The sequence below is a fragment of the Ictidomys tridecemlineatus genome, chromosome 5, assembly GCF_052094955.1.
Source record: "Ictidomys tridecemlineatus isolate mIctTri1 chromosome 5, mIctTri1.hap1, whole genome shotgun sequence".
NCBI lineage: Eukaryota > Metazoa > Chordata > Mammalia > Rodentia > Sciuridae > Ictidomys > Ictidomys tridecemlineatus.
This window is the reverse complement of record NC_135481.1, coordinates 164,191,937-164,215,677: the sequence shown is the minus strand read 5'-3', so window position 1 is coordinate 164,215,677 and position 23,741 is coordinate 164,191,937.

The window sequence follows — 23,741 nt, the reverse complement described above, 5'->3', positions numbered from 1 at the left end:
CAAACCATGTTAGGTCTAGAATACAGCCTAGTATTCTACATTTTAAGCACCTCTCCCCACACCTGGGCAATATTAATGTTGCTGATCTTTGAACTATACTTTGAAAAACATTCTTTTTGCATGCTATTGCAGTCTACAATTTTCATATGTACTTTGTTCTGGAAGATTCTAATTTCAGTTATACTCTAATGTTTCTATTGTTTGGTAGGAGAGATTAACCAGATTTTATTTCATACCTACCGTCTAAGCACTCCAAACCTTGTAAGACCTTCTGACAGACCTTTGGTGTCTGTTACTCTTAGAGCCCTGAACAAACAAAAGCTGAGATGCCTGTAGCCTTGGGAACTCTGAAAAGGCTCCTTCTACATCCTTGAGAGTAGGAGGGGAAATGCGCATGTCTAGAATACTGAATCATGAAAGTGGCTATTTGTGCTTTGCACAGGGCATGAAGGAATCAAATTTATAATTTTGCTCTCACCCCTACAATTTCATTCTGGCTTACAAGATTAGTCATGCACATTGTTGAAGGGAAAAGAGAAGTTTAAATTGAAGCTATGTACAATCTGGAAAATTTTCAGATCTGGTTTGAAATTCAATCATACCCTTCCATGGTCACACCTTCATTCTGGGCCTGGCTCTAGCAGATTGCTGAATATACTAAGCATTTGTAGAACAAGGGTAGGTCAGGGTAAGGGAGGATGGATATGGGAGCCAGAGCTTTGTGGATATGCTTTATCATCTCTGACTCTGGAGAACAAAAGAAAGTCATCTACAATAAAAATGTGAATGAGAAGCTCAGCATTTTTTTGTGAAGATTGCATACAGACAGGTGTAGAAGAACTTAGCATAAACTCTAGAATGCCGTGATGCTAAATTAATATGGGTTTTATTATTTTTCTTAGTGCTTCCTGCCTATTTAGTGGGAAGAGCTTAAAGACTAGAGACAGAAAATGTATATTAAGTATTAGGTTTTCAGAAATTGTCCTGTAGTTGATCTGCTAGCACACACTTGAATTTGATTTATTCTGCTTTTTAAACATCAATGAGAATTCCAAAGAATGACCAAGAATTTCAAAGTAGTAGAGATTCACTTTGGATATTAAAGATAACAGGCATGGTATGCATAGTAAATTATTAAATAAAGTCTTTAGTATTTGACAATGGGTCACAGTAGCTTCTAGAATTCCATATTAAGGTGCAAATTTATACATGACTGAATAACTCCAGGTCTGGCATAGTTCAGCAAATGGAAAAGAATGGAAATGGAGATTGGATTTCTAAATGGAGGTTAGAATTCCAGTTCTACCTCTTCTTTTCCTTCTATTTTTTTAACTTGTTCTAATTAGTTCTTTATGACTATCGAATGCATTTTGATATATCATATATGTATATATGGAATATAATTTTCTCATTCTTCTGGCTGTACATGATATAGAGTTACACAGGCTGTGTAACCATGTATGCACATAGAGTAATAATATCTCATTCTATTATCATTCTGACCCCAATATCTTCTCCTCTCCCTTTACTCCCTTCTGTCTAATCCAAAGTACCTCTATTACGCCCCTTATTGTGAATTAACCTGTTCATATCAGAGAAAACATTCAAACTTTTTGGTTTTTTAGGATTGGCTTATTTCACTTAGCATAATGTTCTCCAGTTCCATCCATGTACCAGCAAATACCATAATTTCACTCTTCTTTAAGGCTGAGTAATATTCCATTGTGCATATTTACCACAGTTTGTTTTATTCATTTATTCGTCTGTTGAAGAGCACCTAGGTTGGTTCCATAGTTTAGTCATAGTGAATTGAGCTGCTATAAACATTGATGTGGCTGTCTCACTGTAGTATGCTGATTTTAAATCCTTTGAGTATAGACCAAGGTATGAGGTAACTGAGTTAAAGGGTGATTCCATTCCAAATTTTCTGAGGAGTCTCCATAGTGCTTTTCATAGTGATTGTACCAATTTGCAGTACCATCAGTAATGTAGGAGTGTATCTTTTCCCCCCACAATTTTGCTAACATTTATTGTTGCTTGTATTCTTGATAATTACTATTCTGACTGGGGTGAGATGGAATTTAAATGTAGTTTTCATTTGCATTTCTCTTATTACTGGAGATGTGGAACATATTTCATACATTTGTTGATCGATTGTATTTCTTACACTGTGAAGTGCTGTGCAGTTCTTTAGTCTATTTATTGATTGGGTATTTGTTTTGGGGATTGTTAAGTGTATATGTATGTGTGTGTGTGTGTGTGTGTATATATATATATATTTTATCCTGGAGATTATGCTCTATCTGAGGTGCATTGTAGGCTCTCTCCACATTATTCATTGTTTACTTTGCTGTGAAGAAGCTTTTTAGCTTGATTTCATCCCATTTACTGGTTCTTGATTTTGTTCTTGTGCTTTAGGAGCCTTGTTAAGGAAATCAGTTCCTAAATCCACATGGTGGAGATTTGGGCTTAATTTTCTTCTATTAGGCACAGAGTCTCTGTTCTAGCACTTAAGTCCTTGATCCACTTTGAGTTGATTTTTGTGCAGGGTGAGACAGGTTTAATTTCATTTCGTTACATATGGATTTACAACTTACCCAGCACCATTTGTCAAAAAGGTTATCTTTCTCCCAGTGTTTGATTTGGGCACCTTTTTCTAGTTTGAGATAACTGTATGTATGTAGGTTTGTCTCTGTGTCTTATATTCTGTACCATTGGTGTTCATGTCTGTTTTTGTGTCATTTTGAAAATGTTAATTCTGCCTATCCATCAGCATGGGAGGTTTTTCCATTTTCTAAGATCTTCTTCAGTTTTTTCCTTTAGTTTCTGTAGTTTTCATTGTAGAGGTCTTTCACCTGTCTTATTAGATTGATTCCCAGATGTTTCTTTTTTGAAGCAACTGGGAATGGAGTAGTTTTCCTAATGTCTCTTTCAGTGGACTCATTATGGGTGTTAATTTTACATCCTGCTACTTTGCTGGATACATTTATTAGCTGTAGACGTTTTCTGGTGGAACATTTTGGGTCTTCTAAATATACAATCATGTCATCAGCAAATAGTGAAGCTTAATGTCATCTATTCTTATTTGTATGCCTTTAATGTCTTTCTCCTATCTAATTGCTCAGGCTAGAATTTCAAGGGCAATGTTGAATAAAAGTGGTGAAAGAGGGCATCCTTGTCTTGTTCCAGTTCTTAGAAAAAATGCTTTTAATTTTTTTTCCACTTAGAATGATGTTGGCCTTGGGTTTAGCATAGATGGTTTTTACAATGTTGAGTTATGTTCCTAGCATTTCTATCCCTAGTTTGTCTACTGTTTTGAACATGAAGAAGTGCTGTATTTTGGTTAATGCTTTTTCAGTATCTATTGAGATGATCATATGATTCTTGTCTTTAAGTCTATTGATGTGACAAATTACATTTATTGATTTCCTTATGTAGAACCAACCTTGCATCCCTGGGGTAAATCCCACTTGATCATGGTGGGGTTTTAATATGTTTTTGTATGCAATTTGCCAATATATTATTAAGAATTTTTGCATCATCAGGGATATTAGTCTGAAGTTTTTGTTCCTCAATGTGTGTTTGTCTAGTTTAGGTATCAGGGTGATACTATCTTCCTAGAATGAGTTTGGAAGGATTCCCTTCTTTTCTATTTCATGGAATAATTTGGGGAGTATTTGTAGTATTTCTTCTTTAAAAATCTTGTAGAACTCGGCTAAAAATCCATCTGGTCTTGGACTTATCTCGATTTGTAAGCTTTTGATGGCATCTTCTTATTTCATTGCTTAAAATTGATCTTTTAAAATTGTGTATGTCCTCCTGATTCAGTCATGTGTCTGTAGAAATTTGTCAATGTCTTTAGGATTTTCTGTTTTATTAGTTTCTGATTATATTCTGTATATTAGTAATGTCCTTCATGATATTTCCTTTTTCATCATGAATTTGGTAACTTGAATTTTATCCTCTTTTTCTTCATTAGCATAGCTAAGGGTTTGTCAATTTCATATATTTTTTTCAAGAACCAACTTTTTGTTTTTTCAAATTTTTGAATTGTTTCTTTTTAAAAATTTCATCTCTGATTTTTAATTATTTCCTGTCTTCTATTGCTTTTGGTATTGATTTGTTCTTTTTCTAGGTCTTTGTGATGAAATAATGTTAGGTCATTTATTTGTGGACTTTTTGTTCTTTTAATGAATGAGCTCAAGGCAATGAACTTTCCTCTTGACTTCATAGTGTTGCATAGACTTTGATATGTTTTATCACTATTTGCATTTACCTCTAAGCATTTTATAATCTCATCCCTGATTTCTTTCACTATCCATTCATCATTCAATAGTATATTATTTAGTCTCTAGGTGTTAATGTAGCTTCTATTTATTCTATCATTGATTTCTAATTTAATTCTATTATGATCTAATAGAATGCAGGTATTATATTATTTTCTTGTATTTGCTAAGAGTTGCTTTGTGGCATAAAATATGGTCTATTTTAAAGAAGGATCCATATGTTGATGAAAAGAAAATATGCTCAGTCATTGATGGATGAAATATTTTATATATGTCCATTACCTCTAAGTTGTTGATTGTATTACTTAGTTCTATATTTTTTCTCTTAATTTTTTATTTGCAAGATCTATCCAGGGGTCAAAGACGTGTGTTAAAGTCACTCAGCATTATTGTGCTGTGGTCTATTTGATTCTTGAAATTGAGAAGGGTTTGTTTGCTATATGTAGTGTTCCATTGCATGGAACATAAATATTTATGATTGTTATGTCTTGTTGATGTATAATTCCCTTAAGCAGTCTGAAATGTCCTTCTTTATCCCTTTTGAATGACTTTGGTTTGAAGTCCACTTTATCTGATATGAAGATTAAAAAAATCCCTGCTCGTTTATATGATCCATGTAAGTGATATGTTTTTTTTTTCCCCCATCCTTTCACCTTTAGTCTGTGAATGTCGCCTCTGAAGTGAGTCTCTTGCAGACAGCATATTTTTCGGTCTTGTTTTTTAATCTAACCTGCCAGTCCACGTCTTTTGATTGATGAATTTAGGCCATTAATTTTCGAGTTTATTATTGCGATATGATTTGTATTCCTGGTCATTTTGGGTTATTTCTAGTTTCTAATTTGATTGATTAGTTTCTCTTTTGATTGATTATTCTTTTAGTGTATTTTCTGCCTTCACTGGTATTCACTTTTTAACTTTCATTTCATCTTCATAGAATATTTTGTTGAGAATATTCTGTAGTGCAGGCTTTCTAGTTGTGAATTCTTTTAACTTTTGTTTATTATGGAAGGTTTTTATTTCATTGTCAACTCTGAAGCTTAATTTGCAGGGTATAGTATTCTTGGTGGCATCCATTTTCTTTCAGAGCTTGGTATATATTATTCCAGGACCTCCTACCTTTGGAGTTTTGCTTGAGAAATCAGCTGAGATCCAAATTAGTTTTGCCCTTATGTAATCTGATATTTTCTCTTGCAGGCTTTAAAATTCTATCCTTATTCTGTATGCTACGCATTGTCATTAGAATGTACCTTGGTGTGAGTCTGTTGTAATTTTGTATATTTGGAGCCATATAAGCCTCTTGTATTTGATTTTCCATTCCATTCTTTAGGTTTGGGAAATTTCCTGATATTATTTCATTAAAAAATTGTGCATTTCTTTGATTTGTATTTACATGTCTTTATCTTTCCTGATAAATCTTAAATTTGGTCTTTTCATGTTATCCCATAGTTATTGAAAGTTCTGTTCATGTTTTTTTTAACATCTTCTCTCTGTGGTCAATTCTATTTTCAAGATTATATATTTTTCTTCATTGCCTGAGGTTGTGTCTTCCAAGTGGGCTAGTCTATGGGTGAGACTTTCTATTGAATTTTTAATTTGGTTTATTGTTTCCTTCATTTTGAGGATTTTTGCTTCATTTATTTTTCATATTCTCTACCTTTTTATTGAAGTGATATTTCACTTTTTGTATTTTCTCTGATTTCATTCCTTATACTGTCCTTTACTTCACACATCAGTTTAACTACTCACTTTCTTAACTCCTTCCTGATATTTCTTCCACTTTGGTGTCAATTTATTCTGTTATGGGAGTATTTTTGTCTGCTTGGAGTGTTAAGTTCTCTTATTTTTCATGTTGTTTGTATGTCTACCTACCTAACAGTATGGATATGAGGAGATAGTTTCTATCCTGTGGACTTTATAGTGTCCCTGGAGGTTTCCAGTACCTCACTATTTCAGGAGAGACAAATAATAACAACCAATGTAAGCAATATATAGCATTAAACCAAATAATTCCTACTATGATATATACAGTATTAATTATCACAATAAACAGAAATGAGATGATCAGTTATTACCTATAATTAAAAAAGCAAGTTTGCAAAAGGGTTTACAGTTTCAAATGGTGGATAGGTGTCAGGTGCTGCCATGGATGCAGACGCCTTCAAGTCCTAATGCTCCAGGGCTCTGACCAATTACTAAATTTCATAGTGACTTGGGTGTTGTCCCAGCTGAGATGGCAAGGCATGGATCCATGTGTAGGCATCACCCAGGGGGGTGAGCTACATTCACCTGTTCCTTTGTACTCCTACCCCTTTGCCCTTTTTGGGATAGAATGTTCCAAGGAACCTCTTCTTGTGTGTACCCTATAAAAGAATAAAGAATTCCAGTAGGTCTCTCTCTTTCCAAGGACACTTAAAGTTTCAGAGCCATCTCCAGATTATTATGTCGTTTTCTTGAGTTACTGGGAATAGTTATATTTTGTGAACCCAGCATTAGGTTGCCAGCTAAGATAGATAGCGATAGACAGGGAGAGAACAGAAGTGATATAGGATGTGATGATTAGGAGGGAGGAGGAGAGAAAACAGAAATAATAGATTAAAGTAAGAATAAAAGTGAGAACAACAGATATTGGCTGTTAGAAAAAGAAAATAGAATCAAGGAAAACAGGTAGGAGAAAAAAACAGAGAGAGTAAAAATTTTAAAAAATTAAAAAATAAAAGATTACAAAACTAAACTATAATATACTAATCAAGCATCCTACACCAAAAAAATCTATTCCATGAAAAATAACTGACTTCAAAAATTCTAAAATGAGGAAAAAAAAATGAAAATTTATAAATTTTCATGTACCATCAGGATCACAATTAAACAGAGAAAAAGAATAAAAAGAAAAGAAAATCTTGAGGAAAAGTTAAAGAATCCTTCTGTTGGAGTTCATAATATTTTCAGCTTCTCTTCTCAGAAGTTCTATGTGGGGTCACCTGGAGCATGATGTTCCACGCTCTGGATTGCTGGAGTTAGAGAGAGATAATTCCCTAGGTGCAATTCCTGGAGGCAGAGTTTAGGCTAAGATGGCTTCATGCTCCTCACTGAATGCCAAGTGGTCTGGAGAGTTTAAATCAGTGTACCTCCACTGCCCAGTACTTACTGGTTCATGCTGGGATACTTTACCCCAGTATCTCCCCTTGGGTTCCACTCTTGTGGTGTGGCAGCCAATTCTTAGTCACCTATGTCACCAGTAGACCCCACATTTCCTGGTCCTGTGTTCAACCTCCAAACAATCTCCCACCCCTGACCTTCTGAGTTTCTGGCCAGATGCATCTCTCCCAGCAGCTCCTACAAAGCAGTCGGATTGGAGGGGGAGGGGGAAAGCTGGCTTGGTTTCCATGACCAGTTGTCTCCTGTGTAAACCTCTCTATGTGTTTGATTTTCTCCTGGTCACTTAAGTACACTCTGTGTCATGCAATGTGTGTTTACTGGGCCTATATTTCAGGCCAAACTCGGGTCTGCCAGGAATCAGCTTCCTTGGCTGCCAGGCCCCAGGCAGCAGCTACAAAATGGTTCCTTCCTTTGTCCTCCACATACCACCTGGAGAGATGGCAGATCAACCCACTCCCCCCCTCTTTCCCACACATAGATATCATGCAGAGCATCTTTCAGGTTTTTTGGGCAATGTCCTTGGTCTCTAAGTGCTCTATACTGAAACATGCCTCAGACTCCCAAAACTGTGGGTTCCTTTAATTCCCTTATCCCTCTACTTTGCTCAAGGAGGGACCACTCTGGCTGGTGCTTCAGGCCTGGCTACTGTGCCACTGGGGATTTTTTCCTCCTCCTGTGTCCCTGGTCTGCTTTGAATGTCCAGTTAAAATTCCAGTAAAGCGTCCCCCCACACACTTTTTGTTTGTTTGTTTGTTTGTTTATCCACCTTGTGGAGAAGCTGCCTATCTGCTTTCTTGGTTTTATGCCATGGATCAGCCAGAAATGTGACCTCCTCTATTCTGCCATCTTGGATCTGATCCAGTTCAACCTCTTAACGAGTCTAATGATCTTGAGTACGTCACTAAACCTCCCTCAAACACATATTAGGAGAACTTTCTAAAGTGGCTCTTAGTTTAGAAATACTTTGCTTTATTTAAAATTATCAAGGCAATTCTTTAGATGCTAAAGGTTTATATGCAGAGATGTACTTCAAAGACAAAAGTCTGGTGGACATAACAGCTTTGCTGTTAGGGTGATAATCTTTACGACTATAAGCAGCCACCTTGAAAACAGAATTTTGCTGAAAATCTCCCCTTCGGAACTGATTCCTGGGTTGTTCTTCTCACAGCAAGACATGAGGAGGAGGGTGGCTCATTAGTCTTCTAAGAAGTTCAGATCCCCACTATCTTTGCACCATGAAACTGTGCCTATATCTCGCTGCTTACTACCAGACCTCACTATTGACACAGTGCCCACCATGTGGTAAAAACTCAATAAGTATTTGTAGACTGAATGAGGAAGTGAATGAATGGCAAACAACACAGGTAATTCAGCCCAAGGAAGGTTATCCCAATGAGCCTATACAGATCAAATTGTGAAAATTTCTACTTTGTCTGATGCTTTCTAGACACAGCCCCAATTTCTGCCAGGGCCTGAAGGATAATTACAATAATCATTCATGTCTCCAGGTGGAAATAGTTATAACATTCATATTTTCTCAAGGTGTATTATCACACATACTTCATTTTGGAAAGGTTGATATTGAAATTTAGCAGCTACACTACAAGGCTAATGTGGCTAATGGGAAATATAGGAAAAGTGGGAGAAATGGAAAATAAGACATTGTTTTTTTTCCCCACCAGAATTAAGGAAAAATATAGAGTAGAAGACCATGTGTGCTACATTCCCTGCTGAACTATACCATAGGCCCTACAATGGCACTGATTAAAAGAATTTCTCCTATTTCTTCTATTGATTAGAAGTTCAATCACTTTGCCTATAAAAAGAGATTTAGAATGCAAATTATTTACATAATATTAAATGCTATAGGTGATAAATACACATAAGGCATTTTCTACTTATAGGAACTGTAGAGTCAGTTAAGTTAAGGAGATAAATGCACACAGATCTATACATAGAGTATCTGGTGGTACCCATACTAAGTCAGGAGAGGTTTAATAATTAATATTTATGAAATATGCAAGAAAAGAGACAGAATGGGGGGCAGCGGGAGATTGAAGAAGAGGAAAATATAGAGTAATAAACATATTAAAATTGAGGTAGAACATATATGAACATCTTGGAGCCTGGAGCAGATAGAGACATGGGTCATTCACAGAGTAGTGGCACTTGTAGTGTAACTACATTAATGATGACTGTCAAGTAAAATGAAGGAACACCAGTTCTACAGCCTAAAAATGTATACTGGAACACCAGCTCTGCCACTTTCCAGAGAACTCAACTTGACCCAAATATATGACCCTTAGTTCATCCATCTTTAAATAGTTTTATAGGTATCTAAATTCTTAATAAATCAACCATCATGATAGCATGGAAGCAAAAAATATGTGGCCAGCACACAAGGTATATGGGAAATCTTATCATTCTTTAGCGCATGAGTAAAGCTTATATAAGGGTACTAAAATAAAAGCATAGGGTCACTGACTGAGTAGTGAAAAGTCTGCCCATTTGGCTGAGGTGTTGGGCTGAATCCTTTAGATAAGGCTGAATCAATGAGGTCACCCATCTTCAAGACCTCTGTTTGAAAGATAATCAGAAAGCCAGATAATCCCAACATCTATCCCAACTGTTCCAGCCTGTATATCCAACACAATGTGTTTTTCTGCTATTTGAATAATTAACCTGTTCAGCATGGAAAAGCAAATCAGATAATTCAGCCCTTGCTATTTTTATTTTTGGATCCATTCAACTTGGCTGGGACATTGAGTAAGCAAACAACAGTCAAATTTCCACTTAGCTTTGTAGAAATATACACAAATCTGAGCTGGAAATGAGGGAGCATGTTAGAAGAGAGGTATTGTTAGAAGATGAGAGGGTTTCTAGGAGAAGAGGCAAGGTTGTTCAGTTCTTAGAAAGTTTGCACCATGCAAATCATAAAAATGTCCATTGATGCATCTTATTTATGTGAGTACTGCTAATATTATCTACAGTTTTCTGGACTCAGTTCCAATTCTGCCTCCCAAATGACTTCTGAACTTGGCACATACTTTGGCATCCATTCTTCTTTACCATCTAATAATAAAGAAATCATACTCTACCAACCAAAGTATTGTACTGTACAGTTCACAAACATTTTCAATTAATTATTCATTTGAGTTCCCCAGGAACCATGAGAGACTGGCATTGCTATTTTCACTTTACAGATAAAGGAAGGGATTTAGAATGAGTTAGGGGAAAATAGAAAAGAGAAGAAATGTCAAGAGTGGGAAGGAGGACATATTCCTTAAAGTTAAAGACACTGTAAGAAGTAAGACTGTCCCATGGAGGGTTATATCTAAGTGACCACATATCATGGGGAGATTCTGAGAATGAGGATTAGTTTCCTCTTCCCAGATACCCTATTTTCAAAGCTTAATGTTTCCCTACATCATTGACTTGGTGAGCGAGTGGACAAGTCTCTGGTGTTGCAGCCTGCCGTCTTCCTGTTCTACCATGTCTGTCCTAAACCCTTTATCTTAAGCTAGACCCATCTTAGCGAAAACATGCCCTTCCATGAAACAAAGAAGAAATACAAAGTCAGGAATGAGTGATGTGATTAAAAACATACCAGGCACTGGTCAGATATCAATCTATTTCTGCTTAAGAACATATTTCATGAACAAACATAATGAAATACCTCCTCTATTTTTTTAACAATTCTGTGTCCTGCCATGTGGACTCCTCCTGTCTTAAGTCCTGATTTCTTCAAAATGTTTAAGAAACTAATTATCCTCCTACAAACACTAAGGACAGATGGGTTCTGGGAAAGTGCTGACTGAGCATGAGATAAAGCATGTAAACAGTAACCTGAAATTGCCTTTCTTTCATTTTCTTTGTGTTAGTATTCAAGGCATAGACTTACCTTTAAATGCAGGAGTTTCACTCAGAATATTAATACAGATGAGCATATTGTCCTTTAGGATCCTCACTTCATCTTTACTCCTATCCTTAGATACAAGGTAGATCTTAAGACATGCAGAGGAACCTATCTTGAAGATCTTTATGGCAGAGTTGGTTTGTCTTCACATGTGAAGGCAAAAACACTACTCACAAACACTCTTTCTTGAATATCCCACCTCAAAAGGCCCCCAAAATAGTGGCTTATTGCCATTAATCTTTTTCTTTTCCACTTTCAGTTTCTTTCTGAAATACATTTTCTTCTCCCAACACATTTTTTAAATCTGATAAAGCCAAAAGATGATTGTCAACTTGTGGCAAGTCATCCTAAAATGAGCAGGGGAAGACTTGGTCACCTAAAGAGAAGACATAAGAACTTCAAAGTTCCCTGGGCATGAGGGATTGAATAAGTATTTTCATCCTTGTTCACTATGAAAACATAAGAGGTGTATATAAGATAAGGTCATGAGGTATACCCTGCATCGTGGGAGAAAAATCAATCTAGACCCTATGTGAATGGAGAGGTTGAAGTTTGCAGAGGATATGCAGGTATGTGAGCATGTGAGGAAGGCTTTGGAAACAAGCATCTCACTAGATAATGGGTTGAATGACATGACTCACTCAATGGGTCATTGGAAAAGTCAGATGAGCAAAATATTTTTCCCAATGGAGAAATAAGGAAGTACAGTGTGCTGAGGGTGATTGGGAATTCAATCAAGAACAGCATTGTCCCAATAGATGAACTACACTTACTTAATATAAATTTTTTTTATTTGTTCTTTTAAGTTATACATGACAGTAGAATGTGTTTGACATATTATACATACATGGAGTATAGCTTCCCATTATTGTGGTTGTACATGATATGGAGTTATTAATATCAATTTTGTTCCAAATCCAGATAATATCCTTAAGGACTAACAATTTCTGATGTGTAGCTCTTTGATTTCTAGCTCATACTACTGTTTGACAGGGAACATAGAGAAATTTCATGGAAGAATATTTTTTTAATCTGTAGTAATATGAATTACTGATCTCAAAATCCTCCCTTCTTCATTTACTTTTGGAGCGATAAGGAAATATGTTGACTTTAGAAAAATAAATGGAGAAAATAGGGAGATAAGAATTTTAAAGACATCTAGTCTTTATTCACTCATGTATTCTTGTCCTAATTTTACCACATTACAGTGATCAGGATACTTTGGCATCCTTCTTAAGATATCAGCATTATTTAACACCTTTTCTAAAATGTATGGCTCTATTTTGGGCAAATAATTAAATCTTTGAACATTTATGTACTCATAGAGGCTCAGAAGCAATTCTTTTAATTCCAGTTGTGACAATAAATAAAAGAAATACAGGATTTAAGCTGCACGTATATGTCTAGTCAGACACATAGTTTTGATTTGTTTTTTACCTAAAATCCTCCATTCATCTTTATTCTCTTATTGAGTCACTTTTAGTGTTCAGTTTTCTAAAAGGGAGGTAGACAAATTTTGGTGGAGAACTCTGTATTGCTGAGTTTTAGCTAAGGCAGTTACATCCTGTCTCTTTGCTATGCCTTTTCCTTTTTATCTATTTTTATTATTATTTTAATTGTACATATTTGTGGGGTAGGGTGTGATTATCTGAGACATGCATAAAGTATGTAATTATCAAATCAGAGTAGTTGATATTTCCATCCTCTTGTTTTTTTTTTTTAATTAGTGCTATACTTAGTAGTCCTCCTGATGGCTTCCTGTGTGGACACCATTCTTACTTAGGTTCCATTCTACCCCTCTGGGTACTGCTTTGCTCCATCACTTCATCTCACTCCCATGGACTGCTGATAAAAGAGTTTCTGTTCTTGCTCCCAGGAGAATTTTTCTGTTTATGTTCCTATTCGATTTCATGCACACTCTTTGATTTTTGATGATTTTTAGTTATTATATTTCTCAGTCTCAACTTCCTGAATCTCCAATTCAGTCTCACTTTTTCGAGAGCAAAAAATATGTCTAAAATCAAACAGCTACAATTAAACTTTTGATTTCTCCCATATCTGTACTTTCCACATTCTTCTTCATGTTCAGTGATGGGGGGTAATATTTCCAGTTGCTTACATTCCAGCTCCTAAAGAAATTCTTGACTTTTTCTCATTCCTCTTATTCAATCCATCAGAAACATCTGCTGCTTTAGCTTGGAAGGCTTATGTGGATTCACAATTTCTGTTTTTCAGTACCATGAGCCAAACCTGCCCCGACAGCCTCAGGAAGAGACCTGAAATTCTTCCTGATGGTATATATACAAAAGCCAGAATGAGTCCTTTAAACTATAAGACATATGGGCTGGGGTTGTAGCTCAGTGGTAGAGCACTACCTAGTATATGTGAGGCCCTGTGTACAATCCCCAGCATTGAAAGAAAAGAAATAAGAAAATATAAGGCATATCACGTTGTCTTATGTCCCAAACCTTCATTATAACTCACTTGAAATAAAATCTTATAATTCTATGAATCCAGTGATCTGTTAGCTTTCTAAGGTCAGCTCTTACTATTCTCTCCCATCTTCTACTCCAGTCCAGTCCAGCTGGTCTCCTAGTAAGTATTTCTTTAATATGCTCCTGCCTCAGGGTCTTTGTATATACTGCTTGTGCTCTCTGAAATGTCTTTAACAGGAACATGACTTGTTAATTCAAGTACTGTAAGCCTCTACTCCAATGATACCTCATAAGAGAATCCTTATCTGACCATTTCATCCAAAGTAGTTCTCATGTTCTGTTACTCTGAATTTATTCTGTGCCTTATTCTCACATGTTTTCCTTCCTATTTACCTTTTGACAACCCACTGAACTCAAGAGGATGTCGTATCCCTAGGAACAGGGACAGATCACCAGTGCCCAGAGCAGTGCTTGCTTCAAAGTAGTTAAGACATAAAATAAAATTGTTCCATTCTTACTTTTTTTTTTAGTCATCAGCCACAGTTTTGACAAAATTAAGATTAAAAAAAACATGCAAAATGGACCAAAGGGAAATTTGAAACCTAAGTCTTGAAAACATACTTTCAAATTTGAGACTGCTTTCTTGAATTATGTCATCACCTTGGAGCTTAGCTTATTAGAAATGCAGATTTTCAGGCCCCATTCCAAAACTACTACCAAAGACTCTTTTATTAAATGAGTTAATTAAAATGAAAAGTTGATTTTAATTTTTTCAAACCTCAATCGTGTTATTTGACCCATTTTTGTATGCGTTGGGTGAACTGGATTGTATCTATATAGCCCTCTGTTGTAGCCTAGAGTGGGTGAAGATTTAAATATTGAAATCTGTCATATTCAGAAATGAATTTTAAGAAGCTTTAGAGGTAACATAGATGTACATGGCAGGAGGAGACACTGCCAAGAGTCTCCTTGTGGCACTCTGTTATTCCTCATAGAACCATCCCCTCTTCTTTGAATAAATTTGTGGCTTTCCTGGTATCAAACACAGAATGATCTTTGGGTGTTATCCACCTCCCAGAATATGAGACTTTACAAATGGTTGATAAGTGATAAAAGTGACTTACACCCAGGAAACTAATAAGACCAGGCATTCTGTTGCCACTGTTTTTAAAACTGGAAATACGCTGCCCAGGAGACTGTGTCAGGCAAAGTTATCAATCATAGGATCAAAGTCCCCTGTCAAGAAGTGGCCTGCCAATCTAAGCCAAAATAAGAGTCTCCTGAGAATTGCCACAGGCCCAACCTTTCCCTAATGGGTTGATATTAAAAGGCAGGTACTTTGGGAAACAAAACTTAATGTTCAGAAAGGAGAAGGTGTGGTTACATTTGCATTGCACTTTGTTACTCTCTTGAGTGGTCTTGTAAAGAACATTTCCTCCGATGGTACTTGTATAATTACTATATTATTAACTTGTCATTGCTTAATTTTGGTTTACTAAATCATTCTGAACTTTCCTGAAAGGCTGCTTAGGCAAGGTCACAAAATATTATTTCTTATCTTGGGCTGGTTTCCCAAGAAGCAGATGTGGATTTGAAAGCATGTGATTAATTGAGGGAGTGCTCTTAGGAGAAGGGGAAAAGGAAATTGGAATAGGACATGGAAAAAAGTCAAGCAGTGATGTGGGTTCTGCTGAGGTTCAGACTCAGCCTGATGCCGTAGGAGCTCTGGAGCATGGAGAGAGCCAGAGATGAAATCCCACCTTGAGGCAAAGAGGCTGGTTAGGTTTCCCCTCTTATCAGTAAGCTTCAGACTACCCCCAGAAATTGAATGTAACCTCTCAGATACTCCTCAGTGAGACACCTCCTACGGACCAAGGGAAATTCTCAGGCTAAGCAGGGAAGCAGTGATATGAATGCAATCAACTCACAGTGATTGGGGATGGGTGTGCCATAGGTAAAAAGGTATCTTATAATACCTACTAGTAATTATCTATCCATACACCTTTTCTGAACAGTAATTGCTCCATACAGATTGAAAATATAGGTCTGGTTAGCCAGGCAAAGAAAGAAATTCTTCCAGGTTTACATATTAGCATTTTTAAATTTAAAGGCCTGTAGGAATACAGCCTGATAGGTGTACAGCTATCTTGGCTATAACACCCATTTTGCCCACTAGGTGACTTTAGCACATTTTGATCCCTAAAGAAACCATTGAGACTGTCACGTGAGTATTTCATGCCACCTGATGAAGCCCAGACTATTTCTTAAATGACATTTAACATATTAGTATTTTTGGAGAAATACCAGGTATTGGCCATAGATCACCTCTGTCTAGATTAATATGAACTTTTTTCCTCCTGCCTCAGGATGTGGAAATCCTCTTGTCTTCCTGCCACCTAAGCACACTCCTGACCTCAAGTTCCTAAGAAATTGTATCCTGTGTGGTTCTGGTTTTGTACGCTTCTTTCTTTATAGCTTTCAGCACCTTCAGCCTTTGGCAGATGATTTTCACACTCTGGGTTTTTCAGAAACATTATCCTTCACCACTTCAAGTCCAATGTAATATTCACTGCCCATAACAAAACAGGGGGACTGGGGATGTGGCTCAAAGGGGCTGGGGATGTGGCTCAAGCGGTAGCACGCTCACCTGGCATGAGAGCGGCTCAGGTTCGATCCTCAGCACCACATACAAACAAAGATGTTGTGTCCGCCGAAAACAAAAATAAATAAATAGATATTAAAGTTCTCTCTCTCTAAAAAAAAGGGGGGAAAAACTCATTGAGTTTATTAAAAAAAAAATAGGGACATAGGGGCTATTGTTATTTTCATTTTATTGATGAAAATAAATGAGGAATTAAGAGCCTAAAAAACTGTCCAAGTTACACAGCAGAGGCAGACTTGAGCTTAGGCAGTCTGGCTCCGGAGTCCATATTCTCAGGTAGGAGGTGTAAACTGAATGTCTACCAGTCTGAGGGTAGGCATGGCATCATGAAGCCTCACCCAACGCCTGACACATGGTAGGTGCCCATTTGATGTTGCCTAATTGAAAATGTAACAAGTGAATAAAAAGAAACAATATTGGATATATATAATATGAATAGGTTGGTTTTTATTGGACAAAAAGGAAAAAAATCTCCAAATTTAGTGGTTTTATATAATAAACGTTAACTTGTGTGAGTTAGCAATTTGGGTTGGAGGCATCTGGGTAATTCTATTCTTGGTGGCTCATTCTTCTATCTTGTGGCCAGCTACCAGTTGTTTCCAGGCAGCTCTACCTCTCAGAGTGGTTGTCAAAAAGTTGGAGTGACAGAATAGACTGGGTCATGTGTCTCTTATGATCTAATCGGCTATTCTGACCTTGTTCACCTAGGCAAAGCAAGTTGCTGGGCCACTGAGATTCAAAAGATAAAATAGACATCATATTTGGATGGAGGGAATTTAAAAATCATATCACAAAAGGACGTGGGAGAGGAATAATTTGCAATTACTTTTTCTTTTACCATAGATCTCATGATGTACTTTTAACTTACATGTAATATGCAATATAAACATTTTCTTCACATTTAGTTTTTTCTTTTATATATATAAAGTGTTCATAACATAAGCTAGAAAATGTAGAAGCCAGATAACCACTGTTAAATGAGTTAATCATAATCAGCAGACCTCTGAAATAAGTTTGCTTTTTATCCAACTTATTTTTGTCTCTTAAAGTATTGGAAAAAATATTTTAGTAGCTCTATCTACAACCCTACTGTAAACTTCTATGTTAAGTACACTGCATTTTTTCCACTAAAAAAATGTAATGTAATGACACCTGAGTCTTCAGTTTATGTACTATGATATTTAATGGGACTCCCTAGAGTGACCAACTTCAAAAGACATCTGTATATATTTCTTAACACAATTTTCCCTGAACAGGAATATATTATGCATATTGCCTACACTTTGTTTTTTTTTTTTTTACTTAGCACTGTATTATAAAGAGAATTTCATAGTAGCACAAACAGGTGAATTTCATTGTTTTAGAAAAATAGTACAGTAGTACCTCTGAAATCTAGGGATATGACATACTTAACATATGTATTGCTATGTCGATGGTTATTTTATTGCTTCCAAATTCTTGTCCCTATAGACAGTGATGGGTACTAAACTATTACATACCTCTTTGGATTTATTTATGGGAGAATATCTAGCATAATTCTACAAGTAAAGCTTTTAAATATGACTTTTTAAAAATTTGAAACATATTAAGATGAACTATAATAAAGGTGTATCAAGTTTACCAATTTAGGGCTCCTGTAAATGATGTATGAGAATATAATTAATCTTCATGCATATAAATAGTATGAATTGTCAAATATTTTAAAATTTTCCACTGTGAAACTACTGCCATTTTGAGAGGGAGAGGTGAATATGGTTACATGATTTGTTAATTCATCTTTTTTTTTAAACAAATGAGGTTGTACCTGGGCAGGTTGGCACTTTCCTCTGAGGACTCTGGATATTGAGGCAGGCCAGTCTCAGCAACTTAGTAAAGTCCTAAATGATTTAGTGGGACCCCATCTAAAAATAAAAAATACAAATTAAAAAAAGAGGATTGAGGATATAGTTCAGTGATAAGAGTACTCCTTGGTTCAATCTCTAGTACCAGTAAATGAATAGATACATAAATACATGAATAAGTAAATAAAGGCTGCTTAAATTTCCATAAATTTACAGACTATTTATATTTTATTTCATGAAATACCAGTCCATATTCATAGTGGTTATTTCAATATTGTATTAAGACTTCCAAAAAAGTAATGTTTTATATCATAAATAAAATAAACCTTTTGTGTATAGCAAAGATTACCATTGTTTTTCATCTACTTTATTGAAATATATAATATGCATCTAGAAAAATGTACTGATCTTTTTTATGTGGGATTTTTTTGTATTTGTTTTAATTAATTAAATATGATACTAGAAAGCATTTTAGTACATCATACATAAATGAAGTATAACTTCTAATTCTTCTGGTTATACATTATGTAGAATTTACACTGGTCATACAATCATATATGCACATAGGGTAATAAGGTCTGTTTCATTCTACAGTCCTTCCTATCATGAAATCCCCTCTCCTCCCTTCACTCCTCTCTGTTTAATCCAAAGTACATCTATTTTTCCCTGTATTTCCCACCCCCTTGTTGTGAATAGGCATTCACATTTCAAAGAAAACATTCGTCCTTTTGTTTCTTGGGATTGGCTTATTTCATTTAGCATGATATTCTGTAGCTCCATCCATTTACCAGAAAATGCCATCATTTCAATCTTTTTTAAGGCCAAGTAATATTCTATCATGCATATATACCACATATTCTATATCCATTCATCTGTTGGAGGTTGGTTCCATAGTTTAGCTATTATAACTTGAGCTGCTATAAACATTAATGTGGCTGCATCAATATAGTATGTTGATTGTGAGTCATTGGGTATAAACCAATGAGTGAGATAACTGGGTCAAATGGTGGTTCCATTTAAAGTTTTCTGAGGAATCTCCACACAGCTTTCCATAGTGGTTGTACAAATTTTCAATCTCACCAGCAATGTATGAGTGTACCTTTTCCCCCACATCCTTATCAATATTTATTTTTGCTTGTATTCTTGATAATTGCCATTCTGACTGGAGTGATGGAATCTCAGCATAGTTTTGATTTGCATTTCTCTAATTGCTAGAGATGTTAAATATTTTTTTCATAGACATGTTGATTGATTGTATTTCTTCTCCTGTGAAGTGTCTGTGCAGATCATTAGCCCACTATTGACTGGGTTATTTGTTATTTTTGTTTTTTTGGTGTTAAGCTTTTTGAGTTCTGTATATATCCTGGAGATTAATGCTATATCTGAGATGAACGTGGTAAAGATTTTCTCCCATTCTATAGGTTCTCTCTTATGTTATTGTTGCCTTTGCTGTGAGGAAGTTTTTAGTTTGAATCCATCCCATTTATTGATTCTTAATTTTATTTCTTGTGCTTAAGGGGTCTTGTTAAGGAAGTCAGGTCCTTAACCAACATGGTGAAGATTCAGGTTTTTTCTATCTTCTATTCTTTTCCATTGTTCTTCATGTCTGTTTTTTTTTTTTTTTTTGTGCCAATACCATGACATTTTTGTTGATATAACTCTGTAGTATACTTTAAGGTCTGGTATTCTGATGCTTCCTATTTCACTTTTCTTGCTAAGGATTGCTTTGGCAATTCTGAGTCTCTTATTTTCCAAGTTAATTTCATGATTGCTTTTTCTATTTATATGAAGAATGTCATTGGGATTTTAATAGAAATCACATTAAGTCTGTATGACACTTTTGGTTATATGGCCATTTTGACAATATTAATTCTGCCTCTCCAGGAGCATGGGAGGTCTTTCCATCTTCTAAGGTTTTCTTCAATTTATTTCTTTAGTGTTCTGTAGTTTTCATTGTAGAGGTCTTTCACCTCTTTTGTTAATTTGATTTCCAAATATTTGGTTGCGGGTGTTATTGTGTATGGAATTGTTTTCTAATTTCTATTTCAATAGATTTATCACTGACATATAGAAATGCCATTGATTTATGGGTGTTAATTTTAGAAACTGCAATTTTGCTGAATTAATTTATTAGTTATACAAGTTTTCTGGTGGAATGTTTTGGGTCTTCTAAATATTTAATCTTGTCAGCATCATACAGTGAGAGTTTAGATCTTCTTTTCCTATTTGCATCCCTTTAATTTCTTTCTTCTATCTAATTTCTCTAGCTAGTTTCAGAACAATGTTGAATAGAAGTTGTGAAAGAGAGTACCCTTGTCTTTTTCTAGTTCTTAGAGGAAATGCTTTCAAATTTTCTCCTTTTAGAATAATGTTGACATTAGGTTTATCACATATATCTTTTACAATGTTGAAGTATGTACCTATTGTCCCTAGTTTTTCTAGTCTTTTAAAAATGAAGAGGTGCTGTATTTTGCCAAATGCTTTTTCTACATCTATTGAGATAATCATATGATTCTTGTCATTTGAAGTGATGAATTATGTCTTTTGATTGATGATTTTATTTCATTACCATTCAAGATTATTATTGAGTTATGATTTGTATTCCTGGTCATTTTTGGTTTATTTTTTATTTTTAATTTGAGTTGGTTTCTCCTTTGATTGACTATTCTTCAAGTGTAGTTCCTCCATTTGCTAATTTCCAATTTTATTTTTTATTTCATCTTCATGGAATTTTTTTTTGAAAATGTTCTGTAGTGCAGGCTTCCTAGATGTCAATTCTTTTATCTTTTGTTTATTATGGAAGATTTTTTTTCATCTTGAAATCTGAAGCTTAATTTTGATGGATATAGAATTCTTGGTTGGCATACATTTTCTTTCAAAGTTTGTATATATTATTTCAGGACCTCTCAGCTTTGAGGATCAGGGTTGAGAAATCAGGTGAGATATGAATTGGCATTCCCCTACATATAATCTGATATTTTCTCTCACAGCCATTAAAATTCTATCTTTATTCTGTATGTTAGATGTTTTTATTATAATGTGCCTAGGTGTAGGTCTGTTGTAATTTTATACATTTGCAATCCAATAAGCTTGTTGCATTTGATTTTCCATTTTGTTCTTTAGGTTTAGGAAATTTTCAGATATTATTTCATTGAAAAGATTGGGAATTCCTTCAGTGTGTATCTCCACACCTTCATCTAGCCAATAAGTCTTAAATTTGGTCTTTTCATGTTGTCCTATAGTTATTGGAAGTTTTTTCCATCGTTTCTTATCATCTTCTCTCTGACATAAACTTTATTTTCAAGATTATGTATATTGGCTGCCAATCACACCCCACTAGAGGTTTATTCTCAGTGTGTCACAACCACTGGTGCCACCTCCACTGCCACCTGGAGGTCCATTCTTAGGGTGACTGCAGATTTAGTTGGACATTGTTGCCTCCATCTTGGAACACCAGGGCCTGGAGGACCAGGGCACCTGGAGGTTTGCCACCACTGCCATCTTGAAGTACATCCAACTCTGGGGATATCTGCCAGGGTATGGTGGTCCAGTGTTCTCCAGGGGTGCTGAGGCTTTGGCTGCACCTGAGGTACTCATGCTGGAAGTGGTAGTGGCCACCATCTTGCTTCTTCTTGGCAGGATCACTCTTTTGTGAGAGATAATCCCTGTTGGTCTCTGCAAGCTGGAATGACATTGAGATCTTGGGACAGCAACACAACTGAGCCTGGGATATCTGAAGCCCGAATCCGTCAGATAGTGACTGGGTCTGCATGGGCAAGTTTGGACCGGTGGTCCTGTGGAAAGTTGGAGACTTGGGGAACTTTGCCAGTAAATGGTTGGAGCTAGATACCATCATGCTAAGCGATAAGCCAATCCCCCAAATCCAAAGGCTGGATGTTTTCTCTGATATCTGGATGCTAATTTACAATAAATAGGTGTGGGGTTAGGAAAGGATAGAGTTACTTTGGATTAGGCAGAAGGTAAAAAAAGGGAGAGGAAGGGTATGGGGGTAGGAAGGGTGGTAAAATGAATTAGATGTTATTACCTTATTTGCGTATATGGCTAGACAATCAGTGTGATTCTATGTCTTATGTAACCAGAAGAATGAGAAGTTATACTGCACTTATGTATGATGTGTCAAGTGCATTCTACTGTCATGTACAATTAATTAGAACAAAAAAGGTTATATATTTTATCTTCATTGCCTGAAGTTCTGTCTTTCAAGTAGTCTGGTATGTTGGTGATGCTTTCCATTGAATTTTTAAGTTGGTTTATTGATTCCTTCATTTTTAGGATTTCTGCTTGATTTCTTCTCAGAATCTCACTTTATTTAAGTGGTCCTTTACCTCCTGAATTTTATCTCTGACTTCACTCCTTACATTTTTCCTTTATGTCAAAGATCAGTTTAACTATGTATGTTCTAAAATCCTTCTCTGACATTTATTGTACTATGTTGTCAATGGATTCTACTATTGGAGCATCTTGGTTTGTTTAGGGTACTTTTTTGCCTTGTTTTTTTCAGGTTGTGTGTCTGCCCATCTAGCATGTGGATCTGAGGCAGTACAGTTTCTACCCTGTAGACTTATAGTGTCCCTGAAGTTTTTCAATACCTCACCTTTAAGGTAAAGAGAAATAATAACAACCCTTGAAAACAATATACAGCCTTAAATCAATTAAATGCTTAAATGCTTTCAAATTTTCTCCTTTTAGAATGATGTTGACATTGGGTTTATCACATATATCTTTTACAATGTTGAGGTATGTACCTACTATCCCTAGTTTTTCTAGTCTTTTAAAAATGAAGAGGTGCTGTATTTTGCCAAATGCTTTTTCTGCATCTATTGTGATAATCATATGATTATTGTCATTTGAAGTGATGAATTATGTCTTTTGATTGATGATTTTATTTCATTACCATTCAAGATTATTATTGAGTTATGATTTGTATTCCTGGTCATTTTTGGTTTATTTTTTATTTTTAATTTGAGTTGGTTTCTCCTTTGATTGACTATTCTTCAAGTGTAGTTCCTCCATTTGCTAATTTCCAATTTTATTTTTTATTTCATCTTCATGGAATATTTTTTTGAAAATGTTCTGTAGTGCAGGCTTCCTAGTTGTCAATTCTTTTATCTTTTGTTTATTATGGAAGGTTTTTTTCATCTTGAAATCTGAAGATGGATATAGAATTTATATTAATTTTGATGGATATAGAATTCTTGGTTGGCATACATTTTCTTTCAAAGTTTGTATATATTATTTCAGGACCTCTCAGCTTTGAGGATCAGGGTTGAGAAATCAGGTGAGATATGAATTGGCATTCCCCTACATATAATCTGATATTTTCTCTCACAGCCATTAAAATTCTATCTTTATTCTGTATGTTAGATGTTTTTATTATAATGTGTCTAGGTGTAGGTCTGTTGTAATTTTATACATTTGCAATCC